This window comes from Camelus ferus, chromosome 10, assembly GCF_009834535.1.
Source record: "Camelus ferus isolate YT-003-E chromosome 10, BCGSAC_Cfer_1.0, whole genome shotgun sequence".
Taxonomy (NCBI): domain Eukaryota; kingdom Metazoa; phylum Chordata; class Mammalia; order Artiodactyla; family Camelidae; genus Camelus; species Camelus ferus.
The window spans coordinates 28,808,398-28,833,234 of record NC_045705.1 but is presented as its reverse complement, the minus strand read 5'-3'; the positions used below and the strand labels follow the sequence as shown (position 1 = coordinate 28,833,234).

Genomic DNA, 24,837 nt, shown 5'->3' with positions numbered 1-24,837 from the left:
CAGACGCAAGAGTGAAAACTGTAGGATTCCATTTATAGAAAGTTCTAGAACAGGCAAAGCCAACCTATAGTTATAGAAAACAGATCAGTGGTTGACTGAGAAGGGGCATGAGGAAACTTTCTGGGCTTATGAAAAAGTCTTCTATCTTGCTGGGAATGTGGATTACATGGGTATAAATGAGATCAAAATGGATCAAACACTTTAGATCTGTATATAAACTATACCTTGGTAAAGTTTGAAATTCTTAGGAAAAAGACAAAAAGTCACTGGATGAATATACATAAAAATCCTTTAACTATCTTATTTATTTAATACAAGTGCATTTATTTATTTATTGAAATCTATTGATACATAATATCTTGTAAAGTCCAAAGTGTCCTACATGTTGATTTGCTACATTTACGTATTGTACTATGATTGTCATTATAGCAACAGCCCCTCTATCATGTTACATAATTATCATTGCTTTTTCTAGGTGGGAATAATTAAGAACCAGGCTCTTAGCAAGTTTGGTGATTATAATGCAACGGTGTTGTCTATATTCACTAGAAGGTGCATTAGATCTCCAGGACTTATTTGCCTACTAGTTGCAAGTTTGTACCCTTAACCGACATCTCTCCCATTCCGCATTTTTTTAAAGGCTCTGTTGCCTAGCATTGTTACCAAACATGCCAGGGACGGAGGAGAAGAGACAAAGGCGCACAGAGGCTGCTGGAACATTCCATTAATTCATTAATTCATTCACCTTCCAACAAAGATCTGCTGACCCCTACTGTGTGCTATGGTAGCCCTGGAGCAACAAAGGTGGATAAGATAGCATCTCACCCATCCAGGAGCTGACAGTAGTCCTGTGTGTGTGCTGTACATGCGAGTACACGTTTGTCTCACCTCTCAAGAAGTTAGCCATCATATTTTCCAATAACTAATTAAAAGTGTAATAATATTTTTTAAAAAGAAAAAAAAACAGCCACTCAGCCACCTCTTCATTCCCCGAGACCATTGGCGGCTCCAACATCTGGCCCCGCATCAAGGAGGCCCGGGGGGAGGGGGAGGGGTAGGGGAGCCAGGTGAGGAGGGAAATTGTCTCTCACTGGAACCTAGTGACTGTGGGCTGCCTCCAGCCAGGCCTGACGTGCAGGTACCAGCGAGGCTGCTTCACTATCCCATCTCTACAGGCGCATGGCTGGCTCGGGGACTTCCAGTGCAGCCGCACGACGACTAAGCCGTCAGTTTCTGGCTGCTCCTCCAGCCCTTTGCAGAAACCTCTAGAGCATCGTTTTTCCTTAATGTATGTGATAAGCCAGTCCTTTCTCAATTGCTTTCTCTTAAAGGGACAGAAAAGAAACTGACCAACCAGTAGCTGAGAAGTAGGCATTCCACAGACAGGCCCAAAGACCCACCAGTACTTCGAAACTCTTCCCCCACGTCCCCACTTCTCCCTCCAGCCCCAGGAAGCTGCAGGACTGCCCGGAGTTTATTTCGCCTCATGTCATCCCTGTTTCCAGGAGGGTTTTGATGATGGACACAGAAGTCCCCAAGTTGGTGCTCAAGGCTGCCATCCACAGGGCCCAGCACTCTACCTGGGATAAGACACCATGATCTCCATTTTACAGGTGGGGAAACTGAGGCTCAAGGACGATAGGACATGACTAAGGTCATATAGCAAGCAAGTGGCAGAAATTGGATTCCAGAGTTTCTGGGGTCAAAATCAAGTATAAAGGCCCCATGTCATTTTCTCCTTAACAAACCTCAGAACCATGAAGCCTGGCTCACTGCTATCAGTGTGTGCTGGAATGAATGATGGGTGGATGAATGCGTGAATGAATGCATGGATGGATGGAGGGAGAGATACGTGAAACAGGAGGCATCAGGAAATGCACTAGCCTCAGAGGGCACTTGCCCTGGGCCCAGGATTATTCCCTGACTCAACCTTCCCTCTCTCCCTGCAGCCCTTGCTGGGCTCAGCATCCGGATTAAAGGGATCCCAGATAATGCAGAGCTCTGTAGGCCAGGAGCTGAGAAACAAGCCCTGTGGTCCTCACAAGGGCCATAGTGGCCAGACCAGCTCCTCCCTCAGCTCAGCAGGATCCAGGGGCTCAGCCAAGGCTCCCACTGCACAGACTGGACCTGATAACATCTGACCAACTGCTTAGGGGGTGGGGGTGTGGGCCCAGGGACCAAGGGACTCCCCTGCCATGCCCTCTGGCCACTGAATGGGTGGCCACACAGACTGCCATCTCTCTGGAACAATCAAGGCCAGCCCTGCCATTGGTCATAGCTGACCACAACACTTGTGATTTTGAGGACCACAGACCACAGGGCTGTCAGCTCAGACCAGGACCTAAGGCCAGGTCTTAGCTGCTTGATGCACCAGTATATTCCTGGGAACCCCTTCCCTAGTGCCAACCATGGTAGGTGCACAATGTGGAGAGAATGAATGAATAAGTGGCTTGACAAATGCTGGCTGGCACTGGACATTTCCTCAAATATCAAATGGGCCACCCCTCTCCCCATTTTACAGATGAGAAAACTGAGGCCTGGGGAGAAGAAGCAATTTTCTCATCAGAAATCCATTGCTGAGGCTACCTTGAGGTCCAGTTGTCCACTGTAAGGCCTCCTCCTTCCTCCCCTGGGAGGGGGTTGGCACTGGTTAGAAGTGCCTGCCTTACTTGTTTCACTGAGTTTTCTGGTGTCCAGCGAAAGTGCCATGATCAATTAGTGATGTCTGTCATGAAAAGGGAGTAGGGAGTGACAGCACTTCTGCCTCTCATTTGTTCTTCCTGCAAACACAGGAGGAGGTGAGGGGAGGGAGAAACCCCCTCTTTCCATAGAGCCCATTCTTTCCCAACCTGGTCCCTTACAATGGGAGGCGTGTTCAGCCTGGCTACCTCTGGAAATGGGGCTGCCCTAGACCACCTCTTCCCTTCTCGGCACCTTCCTTCCCCAGCTCAAAACCAGACGTGATCCAGCCCAACCCACGTTTCCAGCTCCCCTTCCTCCTGCTTCGTTGCACAGGTGCTATGTTTAACCCACCAGAAGGTTCCCTGCCCCCAAGGAAGCACCATCCTTCACACCTCCAAGGCTTTGTGTTCTTCTCTCTGCCTGAGTTACCCTTTCTGCTGGGGGAAAAAAAAAATCCTTCCAGGCCCAGGACAAGAGGCAGTCCCTCTGCCCAGCCTTCCCGAGTCATATGGACAGAGCCCATCTTGTCCAGCCCTCCTTCCCCAACCAAGTCTCAAAGCAACTGTTTCCTCCAACAGAAATGCTGTTCTTTGTCCACACACTCCCTTGACGGGGAGACCCATGATGGTAGATGCAGTGCTCACCTCAGTAGCCCCAGCACCCAAACTGGGGCTGGGATACAGTAGGTGCTCAGTTAACGCACGGTGAATGATATTGACCCTTCTACCCGGCTGCCCCTTCTGGAGCTGCAGTAAAGACTACAAGGAATTGCAAGAAAGAAAAGGGAGGGCTGTGGGAGGCAGGCGGTGGGGAACCACAGTGTGATCTGTTAACAGCGGGAGAGGAGAGAGAATGAATTCATTTCCTCCCTGTAGTAATTTGCCTGTAAATATTCACAAACCACACAATTTCTCTCCGCCTTCCCATGAAAGATAAACGCATAAATAAACCAGCCTACCCGAGGCTTTGCACGTAGGCTGTTGTCCCTGCCCTAAAACATCAGGTGACTCTGTGGTTAGCTGCAAACCCCCACCCAGCAAGAGTCCCAGAGGGTGTCCGGAAGTGGGTAACTTCAAGAGCAGGGGGTGGTCCTTGACAGGAGTCAGCGCTGGTCACTCCGGAGCTAGAGGAGATTTGCTGACAAGACCCAGGGAGTTGTGGACCCAGCAGTCCAGAGGCCAGAACAGGTGGCCTCACTGGCCAGGGTCTGGCTTGGCGAAGTGTCCTCCCCAACCCCGAACCCTGGGGAGGTCACACACAGAGGCCGCTGTTCTCCAAGTATATCCCTTGATAAGGAGAAAAACAAATTTCTTCTTGAAATGCTAGAAATCCAGTACATATGGAGAGGTCATGTGGAGGGTCCCAGACAGAGAGGCTATTGGAGGGCAGTGAGCCCTGGGCAGGGGGCCCTGTGGTGGGAGCCCCATTAGGGCAGAAGTCTTCCATCCAGCGACCAGGGCCTGTCATCAGTTACCATGGCAGCCTCTCAGCATCTTTCCCTTGGCACCTGGGGGGCGTGGGTAGACATCAGCCAGACAGTGGCAGGAATCAGGCTCAAGAGAGAGGGGCTCTTTCCTCCTCCCCAGGCTGGCTATGCAAACTCCTGGGGCACCAGCAGGAGCTTATGCCCAAAGCTCACTCCTGTTAACACGCTCAGGATACGGACCAAATCCAGCAAAGCTTGGTTAACCTGGACTCACTGAAGCAAGTCCTAGGACGACAATGGCAAATCCTTGCATCACACTGGCCACAGGATGAGCTCTCCTGCTTTTAATCCTCATGGCAGCCTTAGGAGACCAGCTACTACCAACTCCATTTTCTAGATAGGAAAATTGAGGCCCAGAAATTGAGCCACACGGAAAGTGGGGGAGGAGTCAGGACTCAAACACAGACATTCTGGCCCTGGTGTCTGGCAAAACTACTAGGACACAGAGGAGGGAGGCTGGCAAAGTGGAAAGAAGCTGGATGCAGGGTCCCAAGACTAGGGTGTGTGTGACTTTGGGGGAAAAGGGGGATGTGTGCCATTTTTCTTTGAAATATGTGAAGGCCTGAGTGTGCAACCCACCCACATGATGACCTCACTTAATCTCATCAGCAGCTCTGTAAGGAAAGGTTATTATGCCCAATTCACAGATGAAGAAATCGAGGTTCATGAAGCTTAATGGTCTTCTTCCAGCCAGGAAGTGAGAGCCAGGATCTGAAGCTGGACCAATTCACCACCGCCCCTCCACTGGCTTCAGGCCCAGCTCCTCTCCCAGCCAGAGTGACTCGGACCAAGTCTTTCACCTGGTGGACCTCAGTCTCCACGTCAGTAAAATGGCCCCTTCCTGAGCCCCAGGTCCAGCGTGGCTGGAAACACAGAGTGAGAGGGCAGCAGATGTGAAGGTAGGGCCACTGCACAGCACACAGCCTATGCCCCAGGCTCTAAAGCCCACAAACTGGCTGCACCTGGAGGACTGACATTTACAGCAGTGGGTCCCGACGCCCCACAGGATGCTCTGCCAGCAAAGAGATTCAATTATGGTCATTATGGTGCACTTAGGAAAACCAGGGAGCAGGCTAATCCATTTCAGAAAGATTTGCAACAGCAGAGGATGAATCAAAACGAGTTTTCTACTTAACCCTCAGTTAAACAGAAAATCCATTTAACCACAAGGCAACACTCTGTCTTCCCACTCTCCAGTCAATCTTTTCTTTTTCTTTACTGCCGGCCACTTTGATTTATATTTGCATTCCTTGAAGCTGCCTTAGAATGAAAAATAAGTTCATCGATGGAAAGATGTCATAAACCTGTGAGGGTCTGCAGCCCTGGACCAACATCCTCAAACTTTTGCTCCCTCCAACAGGGCAAGGACGAGCACACTGCTTGTATCCATGGCTGCCAAAGATGCTGGTGAGCTCTGGGGGAAGCAGCTCCGCAGGCCCAAGGGGGAGTGCTAATTCACACCTCCCACCATTCCCTCTTCCTCCCTACAGGGAGCAAACCAAACATCTGCAGCCATTGGAAGCTCCCAGAAAGAGGCCGGGAAAAGGATATGCTTAGAGGGACCACAAGGGCTGGAATCCTTTATCTCCAAGTGCTCCACGGAGCGGTGGAGATCAAGATGTCAGGGAGGAATGATCAAGAGCAGGGATAGAAGGGGGTAGGATATAGCTCAGTGGTAGAGCATGTGCTTGGCACGCATGAGGTCCTAGGTTCAATCCTCAGTACCTCCGTTAAATAAATAACTAAATAACTAAATAAATAAATAAATAAATAACCTAACTACCACCCTTCCCCCCCAAAATTAAAAATAAAGTTTAAAAAACCCAGCAGGGATAGATACAAGTTAGGTGAGTGATTCCCACAAAATGGAAAGAAAACATATCAGCCAGCTAGTTTTCTCCATCATTAAATAAAGTAGCTTCAACCACATACATGCAACAAGGCACTCCAGGCACAGAGTTGCCGGATAAAGTCCAGGATCCTCAGTGAAGTTTGCATCTCACATAAACGATAAATAATGTTTTAGCTTATGTTCCAAATAATCCACGGGACTAATACTGATGGGACATACTTAAATACTGAAAAAGTATTCACTGTCAATACGAAATTCAGATTTACCTGGGCCTCCTATGGTTTTATTTGCTACATCTAGCAACCTTTTCCAGACGGCATACATCTAGCATCTAAGTGGGGGCACACTGGAAGCAAGCAGCCTGTCCACAGCGGGGACCCCTAGCCTGGTGCTGCCAAGGAGGGAATCCCACACGGTGTTGGCTGTTATGCAGTGGGAGCCAGTGCCCAAAGAAAAGCAGGAAGCCAAACTCAGCGGACTTTTTGGGGGCATCTCTGCTGAATGTGCGCCTGAGTGGGAACAAAAGCAGGAAACGAATGGGCCTCTTGTCCTGAGAGGGGGCCTGAATGATTTCTTTTCCCTTCATTTCCCAAGCTCTCTGTAACGTTGTTTTACAGTCGTAACAATAACAGTGTGCACTCGCACGCACATGCACACAAAGGGCTCGACTCTCCTTGTCTTTGAGAGTAACCAGGTTGTTCTATCAGATTTCGAACTCACTGAAGTCAGGGGCTGTGAGTTTTTAATCCCTATATCCCAGTGGATGTTCAGTGAATGATGGAGGGAGGAAGGAAGGAACTTTAAAAAGAGCGAGAGAGGGAGGATCTGTTGGTACAAAAGCCAAGAGGTGGGAAATCCCCACTTGGAAAGAGGCTCCTGGGGCCCATGGGACCTCCCAGGTTGGGGGAGCAGCTCCACCACTCTGGGCTCTCCTTACTCCCTTTCCTGGGTGCAAAGGCCTCTGCAGTCACGGGCCTGGGTCCTGTTTGGACAGCAGGCAGCACAAACCCAGCCTCTGGCCTGAGGACCCCTGCTCCTCAGTGCTCTGCATTTACCCAGAGCCACTGCCCAGCAGTGGGATGCGCGGCCAGACACAGGGACAGACCTGGGGTGCCTCCCCCAGGGACAGAAAGCAGACTCTTCACCCTCATGCTCTGTCCTGTCCTTCTCCCATGGGGCTTGCCTGTGTCTTATTTCAAGTTCAGTTTAAGCAGACGTTGTGTGCCTAAGAAGTCAGCTCCGCCTTTGAAGCCTGGGAGAAAAATCTCAGCTCCAAAGGGATATTTCCTACCAAAAAGGCTCTCCAGAGAGTTTCCGCAAAAATAAAAACCAAAAGCCCTGGATCCTTATCTCTTGGTATTTATGAGATTTTTTTCATTAGAACGGCTGTCTTCACGGACTGCTCTGCCAAAAGGGAAAGGGAAGGAGAAAGAGGGAAGGAGGGAGGAGGGCAGGGCTCCCACTGAGCGGGACTGGACGTGTCCCCAGGAGGGACACAGGGCAGACTGTCACCCGGTGGATGAAGCGTTCAGTGCCTGAATCTCCATAATGCCAGACTCTGTACTCAGATGGTACTCCGAACCAGGGTTGCCTTTAGGAACTGAAGCCTAATGCCTACCTAGTCAGGGTCCCTCGGGATGCCAGGCTCCCTCGGGATGCCAGGCTCCCTCCTGCCTCCCTCCTCAGTTTACACCTAGAAGGTCTTTCTGCAACTGTCCCACCTGGAAACCAGCTGGTCACACTGCAGGACCAGCCACAGGGTAGTCCGTGCAGGGTGCAGGCAGCGGGGGATGGATTCTCTGGAGGGAATTTAAAAACAAACATAAAACCGACTAAACGTTGATGATTCTAAACAATGTCAATGACATAACTCTCTGCCTTAAAAAAAAAATCTTTCATTGCTTCAAGTTCTAAACAATTGCTGTAGTCAAGGCTGAGTTTTAGCAATAAGTATGTAAGTTTCAAATGAGCACGTTTTTATTACTTCACCTCTAATAAGCATTGCGTTTACATGGAATTGAGTTCAGAGAACACCCACTTACACAGACAGACCCTGATACAAGCCGATTGTGCCACACGTGTTCTTTGTGAGAATAAGGATTCAGAATCACTGGAGTTCTCTTTGGACGTAGTTCGCCTCTCCGGTCCCTCTGCAACTAGACGTTCTTGCGTTTAAAAAGTAGAACTGGGGGACGGTATAGCTTAAGTGACAAAGCGCATGCTTAGCATGCACAAGGTCCTGGGTTCAATCCCCAGTACCTTCTCTTTACAAAAAAAAAGAAAAGTAAATAAACCTAATTATTTTCCCTCAAAAAAAAAAAAAAAAAAAGTAGATCTGAAGTAGGCAAGGACAGCAAAGAGGACACAGAAACAGATCATTGCCACTGCTGCCACCTCCGTTCATTCCCTGGCCTTGTGGAGCTCACTCTTTTGGAAATTTCTTCATGGATTTTTTTCACTTTTTTGAAAGTATACATTAATGCAGTTAAAAACTGTGAACCCTCCATTAAGAAAAATAAATAAACCGAATTACCTCCCCCCAACAACAACAAAAAAAAGTATTTTAAAAAGGTGTGAACCCATGACTTTTCTCCCCCTTTTTATGCTGTAATATTTGTTTGTTTGTTGACTTGGCAATTATATATATGAAGGTTATATATACGAAGGTCACTGAAAGGAAAGTTTCACTGTGTTTCTTTTCTGGCCATTATTAGAATTGGGTTTGATTTCATTGCTATTACTGAAAATAATTTTGTTGCATAGAGGAGGCAAGTATTAACCAGTCATCTTCCCCAGGTGTTGTACATGCTAGGCGTGCCCTAGTGCAGTTCATGTCGGCACCGACAGCTGAGCAGGGCTCGCCTTCAGGGTGGGCTAAGCCCAGGGTGTGCCCCTGCAACTGGCTTCTCTTCCTCGTTCCACGCCACTCAACAGCTCCCGGGACAATGCCAAAATAAGATCTGTTTGTCCTGGTGTCCTAGATGGGCACCTCCTGCAGGTTCTCTAAGATCCTGCATCCCCCCCATCATCTTCTCCATCTACACTCACCCCACTACAATAGCTAAAATGTGGAACCAATCCACATGTCCACTAACAGATGAATAAATAAGCAAAATGTGGTTTACACACACAAAGGAATATTATTCAGTCCTAAAAAAGAAGGGAATTCTGACATATGCTATAACATGGATAAAACTTGAGGACATTATGCTAAGTGAAATAAGCCAATAAGAAAATAATAAAAATGTATCACTCCACTTATATAAGGTACTTAGAGTAGTCAAAATCACAGTGATAGAGTAACGGTTGCCAGGGGCTGAGAGGAGAAGGGAACAGTGACTTATTGTTTAATGGGAATAGTTTCAATTTTGCAAGATGAAAAGAGCTCTGGAGATGAATGGTTGCACAATGTGAATGTACTTAACACCACTGAACTGTACACTTAAAAATGGTCAAAACAGTACATTTTGTTATGTGTATTTTACCACAATAAAAAAATAGGGGGAGAAAAAGAAGTTGAGCTACCAAAACATAAAAAGACAAAGAGGAATCTTAAATGCATATTACTAAGTGAAAGAAGCCAATCTGAAAAGGCTAACAAACTGTATGATTCCAGCTCTATGACATTCAGAAAAAGGCGAAACTATGGAGACTCTAAGAAGATCAGTGGTTGCCAGGGCTTTGTAGGGAGGGAAAGATGAATTGGCAAAGCACAGAGGATTTTTAGGGCAGTGAAAGTACTCTGTATGATACTATACTGGTGGATACATGTCATTATACATTTGTCAAAATCCATAGAATGAATGTCCAACAGCAACAGAGAAACAGTGTAAACTCTAGGCTTTGGGTGACAGCAATGCGTCAATGCAGGTTCATCAATTGTGATATATGTACCACTGGGTGCAGGATGTCAGTAGCAGGGGAGGCGGTACTTGTGGGCAGAGATGTGTAGGGACAGAGAGAACATGAGAATTCTCTGCACTTACCCCTCAATTTTGCTGTGAACCTAAAACTACTCTAGAAAGTAAAGTCTATTTAAAAAAAAAAAAAGGCTTCAGATTCCAGAGCCCAGTCTCCTCCCTCCATCCGACAGTGCCTTTCTTTCATAACATAGCCTTGCCCAAGGCCCAGAAAGGGAGACACCATGGTCTCCCCCACGAGCCCTACAGCACAGGGAATGGCCTCGTGTATATCTTCTCACATCAGCAGCTCTGGGCAGGTAATAAACCAACTATACTACAGCTAACAAAGCAGCACTGCCAGCCGATTTGGACTTTTCCCTTTATTTGTAGGCTATTAATTAAAACACATTATTTTACATTTTTAAGTAATAAAAGAGGCAGCTGGATGCAACAGAATGATCATCAGTTCAGGTCAGAAGACTTGTAGACTAGGCTCATCTCTACCATTTCATAGCTGTGTGACCTTGGGCAAGTCACTTCCCCTCTCTGATGCTGGCATTTGTCTGAAAATGGGGTTTCTACTCCCTCCGTCTCTGCCACACCTGGCTGTTTGAAATCTCTTCAGCTGTGATTCACAATGTGCATATATGTCAATATTAAAAATAATAACAGTGCCTTTTAAGGACATGTTCTGCTAATTTTTGCTGTATGAACAGAAAAGCAATGATTTGCTCATTCTTTAGATGAGGAAATTTAGACTTACTATTACCTCTCCATGATGTAAGGAGTGAGCGGGTTGGTCTGGCCTTGCTCTCACAGCCAACCATGTCAGGGAGAGGGGGCGTATCGGAGGGGAAAAACACCAGCTTAGCCTCCCATTAGGGACAACAAGTTTGTGGTCCGGGGTTGAACTTTCTTGTGCAAATTTAAAACCACTTGAAAAAGAAAAAGAAGGAAAGGTTTGGGATGGAAACTAGCCTAGAGAGCAGAAAAGGACGAGATTGTTGCCATGAATTACATGTGGACACAGGGCTGGCCTGAGGTCAGAAAGTTCTGGCAGAAGTTGGGCTGAGTAAGCAGGAAACAGAGGTGATGAGAACCTGTCAACCTGTCGCCTCACATACATGTCCCGGAGAGTGAGGGGGAAGCCAGGAGGGGAAGCCCGGGGCTGTTGCCCCTTCCTGCGCTTAAACTCAGGGCTTGGGCCCCACCAGTCAGAACTGGGCAAAAAGGCTGGTACTTGGCTGACACGGACACAGGTGATGATATCCACCACTTTCTGGAACGCTGACTCCTTCCCAGGCAGTGGGCTACACACTTGATATCCATCGTCCCATTTACTCTTGACCTCAAAGCCTGCAATTGTAATGACGGTCTTCATGTAACAGGAGAGTAAACTGAATTCGTTTGCCCAAGCTAAAAAAATAACCCTGAAATCCATCTAATCCCAAAGCTACGCCCTCCCTCTTGGGTTAAACCGCTTTAGGATTTACAAGTAATACATGGAAAATGTGAGGCACGTAGCAGGAATGAGTCCCTTTTTCTACCTGGTCAACGAAAAGATGGGAGCTGGAACCCAAACGGATGTAGGAATCACTGGACCCCCAGGCCATCTTGGCTCCATGAGCAGACATAAAAGGTCTGGTCTGAGGGAGGTGATGGTCCCACCCACCTTGGCTGGGCTCAGAACACAGTGGCCTCAGCTCTGAGGGCTGAACTGTAAAAGTGTCGAGTTAGGCCAGAGTCTGCTCAGAGGTGGGTCAAGAGAGCAAGAAGTCCAGAGAGCACCTAGACCTGCACCCTCAGAGGGAGGTGGAGGTCACCACGACCTTGCAGCCGGCAGATGAGAAGGAGTTGGGGTATGGGTGCCAGAGAATGACCTGGAAGGAAAGGGGTGGTGCTTGCTCCCTACAAAGCAGATCTGGGGCAAGTAGACAGAGGGTACAAGGAAACAGATTTCAACTCAGCACAAGGAGACACTTTGACCCGTCAGAGCCAGCCGAAGGCAGCCCAAGGCAACACAGGCTGCAGTGGAGGCCATGAACCCCGAGTCCCTGGAGACGGTTAGGCAGATACTGGTAATCACCTGGCAGGAAATTTGGGTTCGAGAATCTGCCAAGCATTCCATTCCCTTTAAGCCCATTCCAGCCTCTGCAGAGCTGGCCCATTTGATTCTCGCCCAACTCATTGCATGGGCAGGCAGGGAATACTGATTCCCCTTAGAGAGGCAATGAGGGTGCTCAGAGAGGTTGAGCAACTTGCCAAAGGTCACACAGTAGAGCAGAGGTGGGCTGGGACCAAGATCTTCCTCCAGATCACACTGGGGTGGGGGGGGGGGGAGTTTAAACAAGCTCATGTGGACCATTGACTTCTCACTTTTGGCTTCAAAGCCTTCCCAGAATCAAGGTGAATCAGGACATCTCCCTCACTAACTTCTTTCAACTCTCTCATGGCCTCTTCACCCCTATGACTGAAGCGTTAGTTCAGCGCCACATCCTCTCCACCCTGTACTGGCCTGGATCATTCTGGCAGCCTCCCAACCAGCCTCCCTAACTGTGCCTTGTCTTCCTCTAAACACCAGTAGTGCTCAACCTTGGTTGCACATTGGAACCACCTGGGGAGCTTTGCAGTACACTAATATTCCTCCAAAAGTTACACACAGGAGCAGTGCCACCCTGGGAGCTGGGGTGTGTCACTGTGGACATGCAGGACTCACTGTGGACACTTGGGGACCACCATGGATGCCGCGGGGTGATGCTGTGAGTCCTGGGAGGTGCTTCATGAATGCCTTAGGTGCCTCTGTGTGCTCCGTGGGAAACCTCTGCAGTGCTGTGGGGTGTCTGTGGACACACAGGGGGTGCCTCTGTAGGTGTGGAGGGGTGCCTTTGTGGGCACCACGGGTGCTGTGGGGTGCTATGGTAAACACACTGTCCTTAGGGCGGGAGCCCAGTGTTTGGGTCCTAACCTTTTTAGAAGTGAACTCCAGAGTAATTGACCACTGTTCTGAACCTCAGTTGTCCTCACTGAAAAAGAACTTGTTAATCCCTGCCTCCTGGGGTGTGGGGAGGACCAGGGCTGATCTACAGGAGGGAAGTGGGAAAGATCACCAGGAGTGAAGTGTAAACCATGGGATAAAGGCTCAGGAAGAACTGTCCACACCCGAGATGGCCCCATGTCCCAGAGGTGTCAGAGCAGAGAGCTGACACAGCCCAGGCCCTACTCTCAGGCTGTTTTTAGACCACGCATGGAAAGAGGTATGTGTCTCCAGGGAAACCCCACTGTGCAGTCACAAACACCCAGCTTTTATTTCCTGAGAGCCCGCAGCTCTTCAAGGAGGTCACCTTGGGAGGTCACATTATTCCAGAGGGGGCTGCCCTCGCCCTCGTTCAAAGCAAACAGGAGCATTCATGCTGCTGGTGATTCCTTGCCCTCACAACCACCCAGTGTTGGGGGCGGGGAGGGTTGCACGCTAGCTGCCCATTTGATAGATAAGAAAACTGAGCCTCTGGGTGATCAAATCACTAACCCAGAGTCAAACAGCTACTGGAAGGCAGAGCTGGGGCTCAGCCAGCTCCCAGACCCCAGCAAAGGTTTCCCACAACAGCACAGGCCTGTCTGCCTGTGGCCGAGGGTCATCTTTACATTCTCCCTGTGACTCAGTAACATTTCTGCTTCCTGACTTAACAACAGGGGCAAGGCTAAATCACGCCGCTCCCACGGCAACCTTCCTGAAGATAAACCAAGAACAACAGCCCCTTTGCTGTTTTTTTCTGTACTTAAAGAGATTCTTTCCTCTTGTCCAAGATCCACGGCTTCCCCTGATGGAGAAAGATTCTGAGGAAGTTAAGCTTTTTCGGACTCGCTTCAGCACCTTCTCCTGATTAAGAAAACCACGCGGGATCCAGGCACTGAGATAAGGTGATAGCTTCCTGCAGGGATCAGGGCAGCTGCTGCCAGGAGGTTTACAATGAAGATTATGGCCCAGGTGGCCGGTGGAAAGGGGTGAGCTGCAGGAGGGAGGGAGAGAGCGCCCCTACCCCCTACCCAAGCCCCGGGCCTCGCAACCCCTCTGCCACTGTCCACTCAGGAGGGCCTTGGCCTCACCCTGCTCTGTCTGCTGCTGGGACCCAGCCACCCTGCCTTGGATTCCAGCCTAAAATAATTCCAGTCAGCCAGCAGGCACACTCCAAAGTTGAGAGGATGAGCTTGGAGACCAGGCAAATATCAGATCAGTGATTTGGAAAGAGGCTGAGTGCTTCCCAATCCTGGGCACAAGAGGTGGCCGGGCACAGCACTTTACAGTATGTACACCCTGTCCACCCTCACAGCAGCCCTAGGGGTAGGAAGGCAGGTGGAGGGGGTGTGTGGGGAAGACAGGTGCGGGGAGCTTGCTTCAGCTCCCTTGTCTCATCTTCATCACCCCAAACCACCCCATGAACAGATGTGATATTCCCATTTTAGAGTTCTGAAAACCAGGCCCCACAGAGAGTTTATGAAGAGCCCAAAACTTAAAAAAAAAAAAAGAAGAAAAGAAACTTTCAAGACAAGGAAACAAATGACTTTAATGTCTTTTCAGGGAGTGGAATTTCAGAGAGGTGATTTGGCTCAAAGTTTTTTGTTTTGTTTTGTTTTTAACCTTAAGATTCAAGTCATAGAGCTGGTAAACAAAATACCCAAGAATCGCAGGGTAGTTCAGGCAGGGGCTTCAAATGCTAGCCGTTTTACTCACTGCTGTGTGACCTCGAGCAAGTCACTCATCCTCTCTAGGGCCTGGTTTTCTGTTCTCTAAGATGGAGGTGATCACAGAGCTCTTGGTACAGGAAATATGCTCAGCCCTACACCTGGACGGCGAAGCCCTTAATCAATGTTGGTTGATCTGACTCTTCTGATTAGCTAGGACTCAAACCCACTTCCATCTGCACCTCATACCCTGTGGTCTTTCCACTGAGTCATCCTTTGCCTAAGACTGGCAATCAAATCTCGTCAGAGCTTTCAAAGTCTGTCTCTTCTCCACAGCCTTGACCAAGTCCCGCCTCCATCTGTGCCTCCCTGCTGCCCCCCAACACTTGTCACTTTCTCTAGTTCAGCCCTGGTCTTGGCACCTCAGCAACTGAGGACATGCAGGCTAGAACAGAGATTCAAGTCACTGCTGCCCCATTTTACAGATAAGACAAAGAGGCCCAATGAGGGAAACAGCTTGTAAAGACTCCAGAGGCACAATCGTGGCACAGACTGGGCCAGAGGATGATGTCCTGGCTCCTCATTCAGGAACCCTCCACAGGCAACCCAGCCCATCACCAGTCTGGGATTGTGGGCACCCCAAGAAGCTTCCAGAGCCCCAGAAGCAGACTGAGGCTTTTCCGTTCCCAATTCCATCATGGAATGTGGTGACTGATCCTAGTCCTTGTGGATTTAAACTTTATCCAAAAAGAGAGTCCTGGAATCAGGGGAGGGGTGGGCTGGGATGGGGAGGGGATTGAAATCACCTAGGAAGTTATTTCCTTCCCACAATTCCAAGACCATGGCGGGTGTGGGGGAGGGGGGAGGCAAAGGAGGGGTCCTTGACAGAGGGGGGACCCTCTGTGAGCCCCCAGGAACCCTGCTTTCCCGCAGAGGGCTCACCCTCTTCAACCCTTTAATCCTCACTTCCTGGATCGATTCCAAGGACCAACCATGCCCTGTGTTCCTCTCAGTGGGCGGTGCCCAGCCTCAGAGAGACCCCACTTCGGCATCAGCCTCTCTTCAGCCCTCACCTTTGCTCCCCATCACTGAACAAACATCTGGGGCTGGGGACAAGAGTAAAGCCACCCTTTGCCTGCCCTGCACCTCCCAGCATGAGCCAAGAGCTTTATCACTCAGAAACGGAGGGTCTGGAGGGCAGGGAGAGGGGAGATTAGATCCTCTGGTTTGAATAAGTTAAGATCCATGCCCCCCATGGTGCCAATCTTACCTTTCTCAACTGGTGTCTTTTCCTTGCAGGGGTGTCAAGATTTTCTTGAGGTCTCTTTCAGATGGTGGCTTCAGGATAAACTCTAAAAGGAGAAGAAAGAGAAATACATTTTAAAAAGGCAAGGGATGGGGGGCATGTGGCTTTTGGGGACCATTGGTCCAGATGTGTACCCTCTCTCTCCTTCCATCTCTGTAGGCACAGAAGGTTCCCATGGCCAGAAAGACAAAAGCAAACACCCAGCCCCACAGAGGATCTCAGGACAGCATCCCCACAGCCCAGGGACCAGGACATATTTTCAGGTTTCCAGAATCAGCCCGGGAGCCTGTACAATGTCCCTGGGTTGACGTGGAGCGTGCTAATCATAGCAGCACATTGCGTTTCTTTGCTCCTAGCTAGAACATTATCAACTTGGTGTGGGAACTCCATTTTCCTCAGGCGGTAAAAAGGCTTTCTGAGTAATTTTGAAAATGCAAAAAAGAATTAATCATGGCTTAATGAATGCAGACTTTGGGGCAGACCAATACTTTCAGGATCTGGTATCCATGAAGAGGTAAGAGTAAGCAGAGAAATCTTTGGTGGTAAAAATGCCAACTCAGCCCCAGAGTGCAGGGGCCAGAAGTCCAGCCTCTCCCCTCTGCCCTCCACCTCCTTTCTGTCAGTTTGATAAAGCGTCCCCAGGTCACGGGAGAAGGAACAAAATCACCAAGTCCAGACCACATACCTGCCAGCCAAGGCTTAAGCCAGTCCCAGGGGACCAGCTGGTTCACATGCACAGCTGAGCAGCAAAAGAGCAAAATTTACTGCAGAGCAGGGAGGGCCAGGTTCCCCCTTCTCTTCCTCTCTCGTCTCTCCCTCCCTCCCACACAGTAGAAGCCCCGATCAAGTTTCATGTTGTGTCAAATAATAATGACAATAATCCAGATGCCCTCTACAACCCCATGAGAAAGTATCGCCACTTGAGGAATGAGGACCAGGATGCATTCAGAGGAGTTAAAACTTGCCCAAGGTCATACCGTGGAAATGGGGCAGAGTTGGGACAAGAACTCAGGTCTGTGGGAAGTCAAGTCTGCACGTGCCACCTCCACAGTGGGTGAGGTGCAGGAGAGCAATGAGTTCAAGGTCTACCCTGCAGAGCCCAGCACTGGTGCACCCGAGGCATAAGAGAAGTTCTCAGAACTCTCTGCTGACTGATGGGGAGCAGGGCTTGGCCAGAGGACATGACCTTGTTTTATTTGGCCACCTCTGCCTCAGACGTCCACCTAGGCAGTGTCAGCCAGGGAGCCTGATGTGTCATGGACCGGATTAAGGCTACAGTTAGAGGAATTCATGACACATACGAACATTTACATACGTATCCAGCCATATCCATGTATGTACACATACATGTGGACATTGATGTATATGTATGTGTACCTAGTTTTCATTTTTAACTACAAAAGTGAAAGTTCTTCCATACCCACTCATCCTATTTAACACGTAGAACCACTGCAAAATCTTTGTCATATGACCTTCTAGATTTTATTCTATGTAATCACATATGTGCGTGCCCATGGGCACCTACATGCAGACAGCGTGACTTTTTGCTCAAATGAGATTTTACAAGTGTTCCACAGCCCCAGTTATCAGTGAGACCGTGTCTACACCCAAGAGTGAGCACACACGCATCTTCCTGAGTCTTTTTTAAGCTGCACGGTACCCACAGTAGGTGTGGACCACAATTCATTCACCTCTCCCACTAAGGATACGAGGGATATTTCCAATTCTGGCCATTACAACATTGCGGCAGTGAACCCCTTTGTCCCCACATCTGTGTGGAAATGTTTATGCAATTCCAAAGCCCAGATGCCTAGAAGTGGGATGTCTGGGCAGAGGCTCTGCACACTTCACATTTGACAAACTATCTCCCCAAGATACTGGATCAGTTCCCCTCAAACAGCAGAACAGAATGAACCCCTTCTGTTGGAGGCAAACTTGAACCCAGGGTTCTGCCTACAGAGTTATTTTTCTGTTCACCTTCCGGTAGCCTGGGAGACCGAGTTCCCTAGGCAAGGAGGAGTTTATTTCTCGACTCACACGGATGTCCACCACTCCACTTCCCTGGGGCATCTCTGAGTTCCTGGCCCACCTGAGCTAGGAACTACATTCACAGGCTCAGAACTGATAATGAGCTTTGATGAGCTCTGGGGACTGTGAGGAACACGTATTAACGTCAAGTGCGCCCATCAGCCATGCAGCCGGGGTGAATGTCACACATTAACAAAATTAAAGGCTGCAGCCTTGCAGGGAAGTTGCTGTGGGCTGCGTGTCAGGCAGTGAGGGCAAGGCCCTTCAATAACGGAATTACTTTTCAGGTTCTGCACTCCTGAGCCTGAAGCTGTCTCCTGCCTTCGAAGGAATTCTGCCTTCCTGCAGCCTAAGAGGAGATTAATTTATTACCAGTCTGCCAGGAGAGGCAAAATCCAGCACTAATCCTAATTCCTATTTAAGCAAATCTGCACTGTGTGAGGGAAACCAGCTGGGCTCGGAATTTCTTCCCCCTTTCCCCTAAGATCTCATTCCAGCCCCTCCTCTCCGTGGTCGGCGGAGGTCACTGCTGATGTTAGGCCTGGAGCCCTCCTGGGAGGGGTGGTAGAATCCCAGGGTTTAGGGTCAAGGGCAGGACCGGGGCTGGGTGACCAGAGGCAGCGTTGAAGATGATGGGCTGGGTGATGGTGGTCGCCGTGGACCTGGTTGTCTCGTGCCGTGTGAAGGAGGGGCCACCACCCTCTGGGCCTCAGACTCACTCTCACTTTGTCCAAAGATCCTCCCAGATTTGAAGAGTCATAGGTTGGAATCCCAAGTCCACCTCTAACTAGCTCTGTGACATTGAGTGAGTGACCTTCCCACTCTATATCTCAGCTCCTCATCTGGGAAACAGACAAAACCACAGCTGATGACCCATAAGGTGTCGTGAAGATGAGGAAGGCCAAGCACCAGCTCACAATACCCTATTTCTTGAACATAAGACTCCATGGATTATAATCACACCATTATTTTATGGACTTCTAAGAAAGAGAAAACACTGCCTGGTGAGCTAGTTAATTACAACATGTCACTTTTTGTATGATGCGTCATGGTTTCAGAGACCTTAAAACAAACAAACAAAAAAAAAAGTGTGCCTTAGAATCATGAAATACATAGCGAGAGCTTAATCAATGGCAGTGAATGGGATGACTACTGGCCAAGTCCTCCCATTCTGCAAGGTGTAGTTCAAAATTTAGATCCTCCTCCTCTTTCTCTTCTGAGCAAAGCAATTCTGCGTTGGTTGGGAGAAACCAGCTCTCAATTTATAAGAAAAATTCAGACAGCCACTTCAGTGTCCTGGATGAGACCCAGACAAGAGACTTAAATATCTACCCTGATGTTTCCTACTCTATTTTAAAACTGGAGTAGAATATACATACACAATGGTACCTACACCATGAGTAGACAGCCTTTCAAATTTTCACAAACAGAGCACCCCTGTGTAACTGACACCCAGACCAAAGCCTCTGCTCTGGTCTTATCATCCCTAACTCTCCATCCGCACTGCCTCTGCCAGTCCCTGCCTGGGCTCAGCCTGATCACTGCCTATCTGTTTGCCGCAAACAGGCTCCTGGCTGTTCTGCCAGCCTGCGGCCTCTGTTTCTTCCAAACTGCTCTCTCCCTAGCTGTCAGACTGAACTCAAAAATATCTTTCTCTCCTGCTTCAGGGGGTTCCCTGGCCTTCCTCTGCCCATACACCAGGGCTTTAATCATCTGTTCCCCTATTGCCTTTCCAGGCCCATCTTCAGGTCCTCTCAATACACACAGACCCCACAGTCAAACTGAACACACCCTACCAACACTTTCAGCCCTAACTCACTGCTGTTCACTCTGCCTAGAAGTCCGTTCTTCCTTTCCTAATCCTGGGGTGGATGGATGGATGGATGAATAGATGGATGGATGGATAGATGTATACATGGATGGATGGATGGGTGGGTGGATGGTTGAATAGATGGATGGATGGATGACTACAGAGATGGATAAATGCAGAAATGAACAGGAGGACAAGTGGAAGTTGATGTATCTATAAAAGAATGGGTTAACTGAACAGTGGAAAGGCAGAACTAGGATGATGGCGATACAAGAGGGAATGAATGATTCTCAACTACTTGAATAATTTTCTCTGGACTCTGAGAGGCTGAGCCTCTTGTACCTTTGAATGGACCTTGCTTTAGTCCTTTATGGATCTGAGCAGAGATCCCTCAGTCATGCACTGTTGGCCCTCAGCTCTACCCCTTCTCATCCACGCTCTAGCTGTGGATCTATAAGATGAGGCCTCAGGAAGATAGGACCAGAGTTACCTCTTGTCTTGGCCTTACCTGATCCAGGTGGTGAAGAACAAGGAGACCAAAGTTTCCTGGTGTCTGGGTCAAGTCCCAGTCTGAGGGGTAGTGGGTTTGCAAACTGTGTGCAACAGGCCAACTCGTGACAGGCCTGGGACAGGCCAGCTGCCTGGTTTTGGGCAGATGGATGGCTGCTGATGGAAGTTCCATGCTCCCCTGCAAAGAAGCCCTTTGGGGGAATCCTAAAATGGTTGAAAGGTCAGGTGAGGTAGACAGCATATCACGATATGGATGGTCACTTGTGAGTGGGCTTGTGTGGGGACAAATCCCCTGCTAGAGCTGCACTGGACCCTCCCTGCAATGCGGGACAGGATAGGTGGCAGATGGGGAACAGCAGTGAGCACTGTGGTCCAGAGACCAGGCTTTCCTACCTCACAGGCTTGGGTTAGAATCTCAGGTATGCCACTTGCCACTCGTGGGGCCTTGGGAAAGTTCCTTATCCCACTAAACCTCAGATTATTCACCTGCAAAGTCTGGACAGAGTCCTACCTCACTGGCCTGAGCTGCGGATTAGATGTGCTAGTGGATTGTAAATAAGCCACATGGTGCCCAACACAGAATATGCCCTTGGAAGCCACGGGAATTATATAAAGCAGAACCCGCTGCTACTTTCTGTAAAAAGTAGCCATGATCAGTGGTTCCAAGTCATACTCCTCAGACCAATCCCTCTCTCCCTCAAGGGTCTACACTAAGAACAGATGGAGTCTACACCCCATATACATCCTATCACTTAATTGACAACAGCTGGACTTCCTGATAGTTTGTATCTTGTTTCCAGATAATGTTGAAGGTGACTGATTTAGAGCTTCTTGATATCCCAGAATCCCATGTCAGTAGGATTTCAGAGGAAGAGGAGAGCTGGGAAGTCTTCCTGGAAGAGGCAGTAAGGGAAGGTGGGAGGAAGGTGATCAGCTCATTGATGAGCCTTTTTCTGGCTAGCTCCCGCTAGAAATCTCTCTCCACTTCAGCCACCCGAGGTGGAACAGCCATCCTTCTGAGCCCTGTGACAACAGGACCCTTGGTCTTGCGCCCAAATAAGGGGCAGTGTCCTTAGCGAGGCCTGCAGGCTGGCTCAGCCTCAGGTCCCCTTCCCCACGCTGATGCCAGGCCACAGGACCCAGGCTGAGCCACAGCCAGCCAGAGGCATTGCTTATTAACAGATAAAAGCTCTGCAGTTTATGGTTCCAAAGCAAAGCTGGGTCTTTGTTTTGCTTGTTTTAAATTAGCATCGCAGGGGGTTGGTGTAGGAGGTGGGGGAGAGGGAGAGGAGCCAAGGCTTGTTCAGGATGAGTTCCTGCTGTGTCCAGCATCTCAACAGTCCCCTGGGGCAGCCTTTAATGAAGCCGCCTGAGCACATCGCATTGTATTGCGTTGCACGGGGTCTCTGCCTTGTTTCTCCACCTGCACTCGTCTCCCTAGAAGAGGGAGACCACTTCCCCGGGCTTCCCGCCCTGTCACTCAGCCCAATCACCTTCTGTTCCCATAATGAGTCCCTGAATGAGCCTGCTAATTGTGCCCCACGGTCACAGTGGGGCTGAAGTGGGAGCCATGACATCCCCCAGAAAGACTGGGATTTAGGATTTATTTTTGCTCAGGAAGTGGAGGGCTGCTCCACAGTGCAGTGGGTGCTGGCACTGCTAGCAAGGGCCGGGAGGATCTGCCTGGTGGGCAAAGGACTCCCAACCTGAGCCCATTAGCTCGTGGTGGCTCAGGGAGGGTGGAAGGTCCAGGCAGGAGGGGATGTACCAATCCCATAAAGTTAATATGTGAAGCTGTTTATTTTCAATGCTACTGTTATTAGTAATTACCTCCCCTTCTCTGCATCTGCACATGCAAGCCAGGGTCTCTCGTGCCTTCCCTCATGTTACCTGCACGCACACAGCAGACACCACTAAGATGCTCAGCAGAACAGGAAGGAGACTGTGGCCTCCGGGAGCCAAAGACCTCTGTCACCAGCAGGCATCGCCCTGCATCTGCTCCCCCTTTTTTCTGTCTGGAAGCACTTCCTTGGCGCCTGAAGGGGAAGGACAAGGACTACCCATCCCCTGGGGCTGCCTTTACTTCTGACGATCACTCCTCTTCATCCCCCGTTGCAAGGGGAACATCACCACTCTTCCCATTTTACAGATGAGGAAAGCGGACCTGAGCCACAGCATTTTTATGTAACTAAACATTGGTGCATTGTTCAAGGAGAAAGGGAAATAGAATCAGCAATAATGTCTGCTCAGTAAGGCTCACTAATTCTCATGAGGCTCCAGCAGTCTGCCTATCAAGTTCCCGGCATTTGGTCCCAGAGGGACCTGGAAGCCCTAATGGTTTAAGAGACTTAGCTCTGAAGGTGGAGCCTGGCCTGCTTGGCCCTGGCTCCACTGTGTCATCTGTATGAACAAATAAATGAAAGATGTGAACCCCATAACTTTTGTACCAAGTGGCCAGTGTCCTCCTCCTCACTAGCAAAGGAGGAAGTGATGCTCAGAGAGGTCAAGCAGCTTGTCTGCAATCACAGAGCTGAACCAGGCAGAGAGAGGACCAGAACCCATGATTTTGTCTGCAGGCAAAGTCCCGGAGCCACTTCACCCAAGTCCAGCCTGAGTTAGGTAACCCCAAAGTGTCCATCCTCCCAAGGATGCAGTTGAGAAGTTCTCAGGTCATTAGGTGTTTGAACAAAGATTCCTGGGGTTTCAAAGTTTTTAAGAACAATCCAGCACTTTTAGCACAGGGTTTAAGAAGAGCAGAGATGGTCTCAGTGCTGAAGTTGACTTCACTATGAATTGCCCCCCAACACACTCCAGACCTTGAACTCAACGGGGATCCGCTGTGAGGTCTTATATCTGCGGCAACACCTGTCTGATGATATTCTGCCTCTGAGAGGAGTATTAAAAAGCCACGCAACAGAGATGTTTTCCAAAATGGCTGCCCTGCCACCAGCAAGGAAGCTGAAAGCTAAGAACTCATAACTGAGGGGCTAACCCCACAGCCAAACACAGCTCTCCTCTGCAATGTGGGGCTATTAATTCAGACAGAATAACCCACAGGACTGTGGTGGAATCTGGGAAAAGGGCACCCCAACTCCTTGTAATTCTTCCCTGCTTAAGTCCATGTAAATATATTCCAATGCAGAACAGGGTCTGCGGGAGGTAAGATCCATTAGCATTTTGATGAGTTTTCCCAACACGTGGGACAAGAGAGCTTTAACATTCATAGTACAGAGATTAATCCTTCCAGTCACTTTCTCCCTCCCCAGCTTGAAGCGGCCAAGAACTTTTTACCCCTTTAAGACCTTGATTAGGAAAGAGAGTTAGAACTCAGAGAGCTCAGGCTTAAGAGTCCTACAGAGAAGAGAGAGCTGGGTTTTCTAGACTGAGTGTGGAGAGCCCTGCAAACACAATTAAACAGCAGAATCAGGGACGGGGTAGTGAAAAGGCTGTGACACTGCATGGGGGTTGGGAGCTTCTTTGTCTCAACAGAAGGACATGGCCAGTCCTGGAGAGAAGCCCTGCTTGTTCCTAACAGTGTGGTGCATCTTTTGTAATTGACAAAGGCCAGCCAACATCCCTGTTGGCTCACTCGAAAAGCATCTCGGAAGAGTCACTATATGCCCCATTTTAGGTGCTTGGGAGAGAAGGATCCGGAAGACAGTTCAGCTCAACAAATCCCTGATCTCAAGAAACTCAGTCTAGATGGTGTGTGGGGAGTGAGGGGAGGGGCAGGGAATTGACGAAGACAATAAAATGTGGTAGGGCTCTGAGGCCAGTGCAGTGCACTTGCCCTGGGATCCCCAAGGTGGGGGGCACCAAAATCAAGCTGGGTTGAAGTGCAGGTCACACCCTTTGAAGGATTCCTAGTGCTTCCTCAAAACTTTCTTTTGAAAATGAATGTAATGAAATATTAAATGCACAAAGTATGGTGAGCAGTTTTCTAGCATATGATCGGAAAGAATATATAGGTACCGTTAAGATGTTGCAGCAAAGTGTGTTACAGCTCAGTGTTACAGCTCAGTTGTGACAGCAACCTGGATCCGGGTGAGAGACCAAGCAGCACTGGGAGGGTTAACACTCCAAGCCCTGGACCCTGTCTGTAGGTTTACACAGGCTCTTATAGGCTGCCAGTCTACACTTTGCAACATCATATGCAAATAAGGTGTAACAAAAGTTAACTAATTAGGAACGAGCTTTGTAGAAATGGACAAATCAGGAGTGATAGAAATATACCAATCAGGAGTGATAGAAATGGACCAATGAGAAGTGAGCTCCATGCAAAAGAAGCACTACAAATGGACCAATCAGGAGTTAGCTCAGGGAACCAATAGAATCTTAGGGGTAAGTTCCACTTTCCTAGAAGTAGGATGTTTTAGAGGCAAAAAGAGATAATGCTGCAGGGCCAGGGAACCAAATAGTGCTGGCCTGGAGAGTAGTGGCCCTGCCTGGGGGTCCTGTCGGTCTTTTTCATGGGGCTTCCCACCTCAAAGACAGATGATCTGAAACTTTCAACATTGTAATGGATCACTGTTTAGCAGACTCACTCTCCTAGACAGGAGATTCTAGAGACACGTAACTGAC

The 24,837-nt window shown here is 49.1% G+C and overlaps 1 protein-coding gene across 6 annotated transcripts in view; it reads right to left on the bottom strand.

Annotated features, from left to right (window-relative positions):
• Positions 1–24,837, bottom strand: part of TSPAN18 (tetraspanin 18) — a 171,798-nt gene that overhangs the window by 124,775 nt on the left and 22,186 nt on the right. For 4 of the 6 annotated variants that reach the window (XM_032488515.1, XM_032488514.1, XM_032488513.1 and 1 more), the window contains exon 2: positions 15,873–15,954. The gene's annotated coding sequence lies outside the window, so the exon portion shown is untranslated. Of the gene's footprint in view, positions 1–15,872; positions 15,955–16,042; positions 16,163–24,837 lie in introns of those variants that run through there. The other 2 variants (XM_014558854.2, XM_014558853.2) reach the window with 1 other exon arrangement.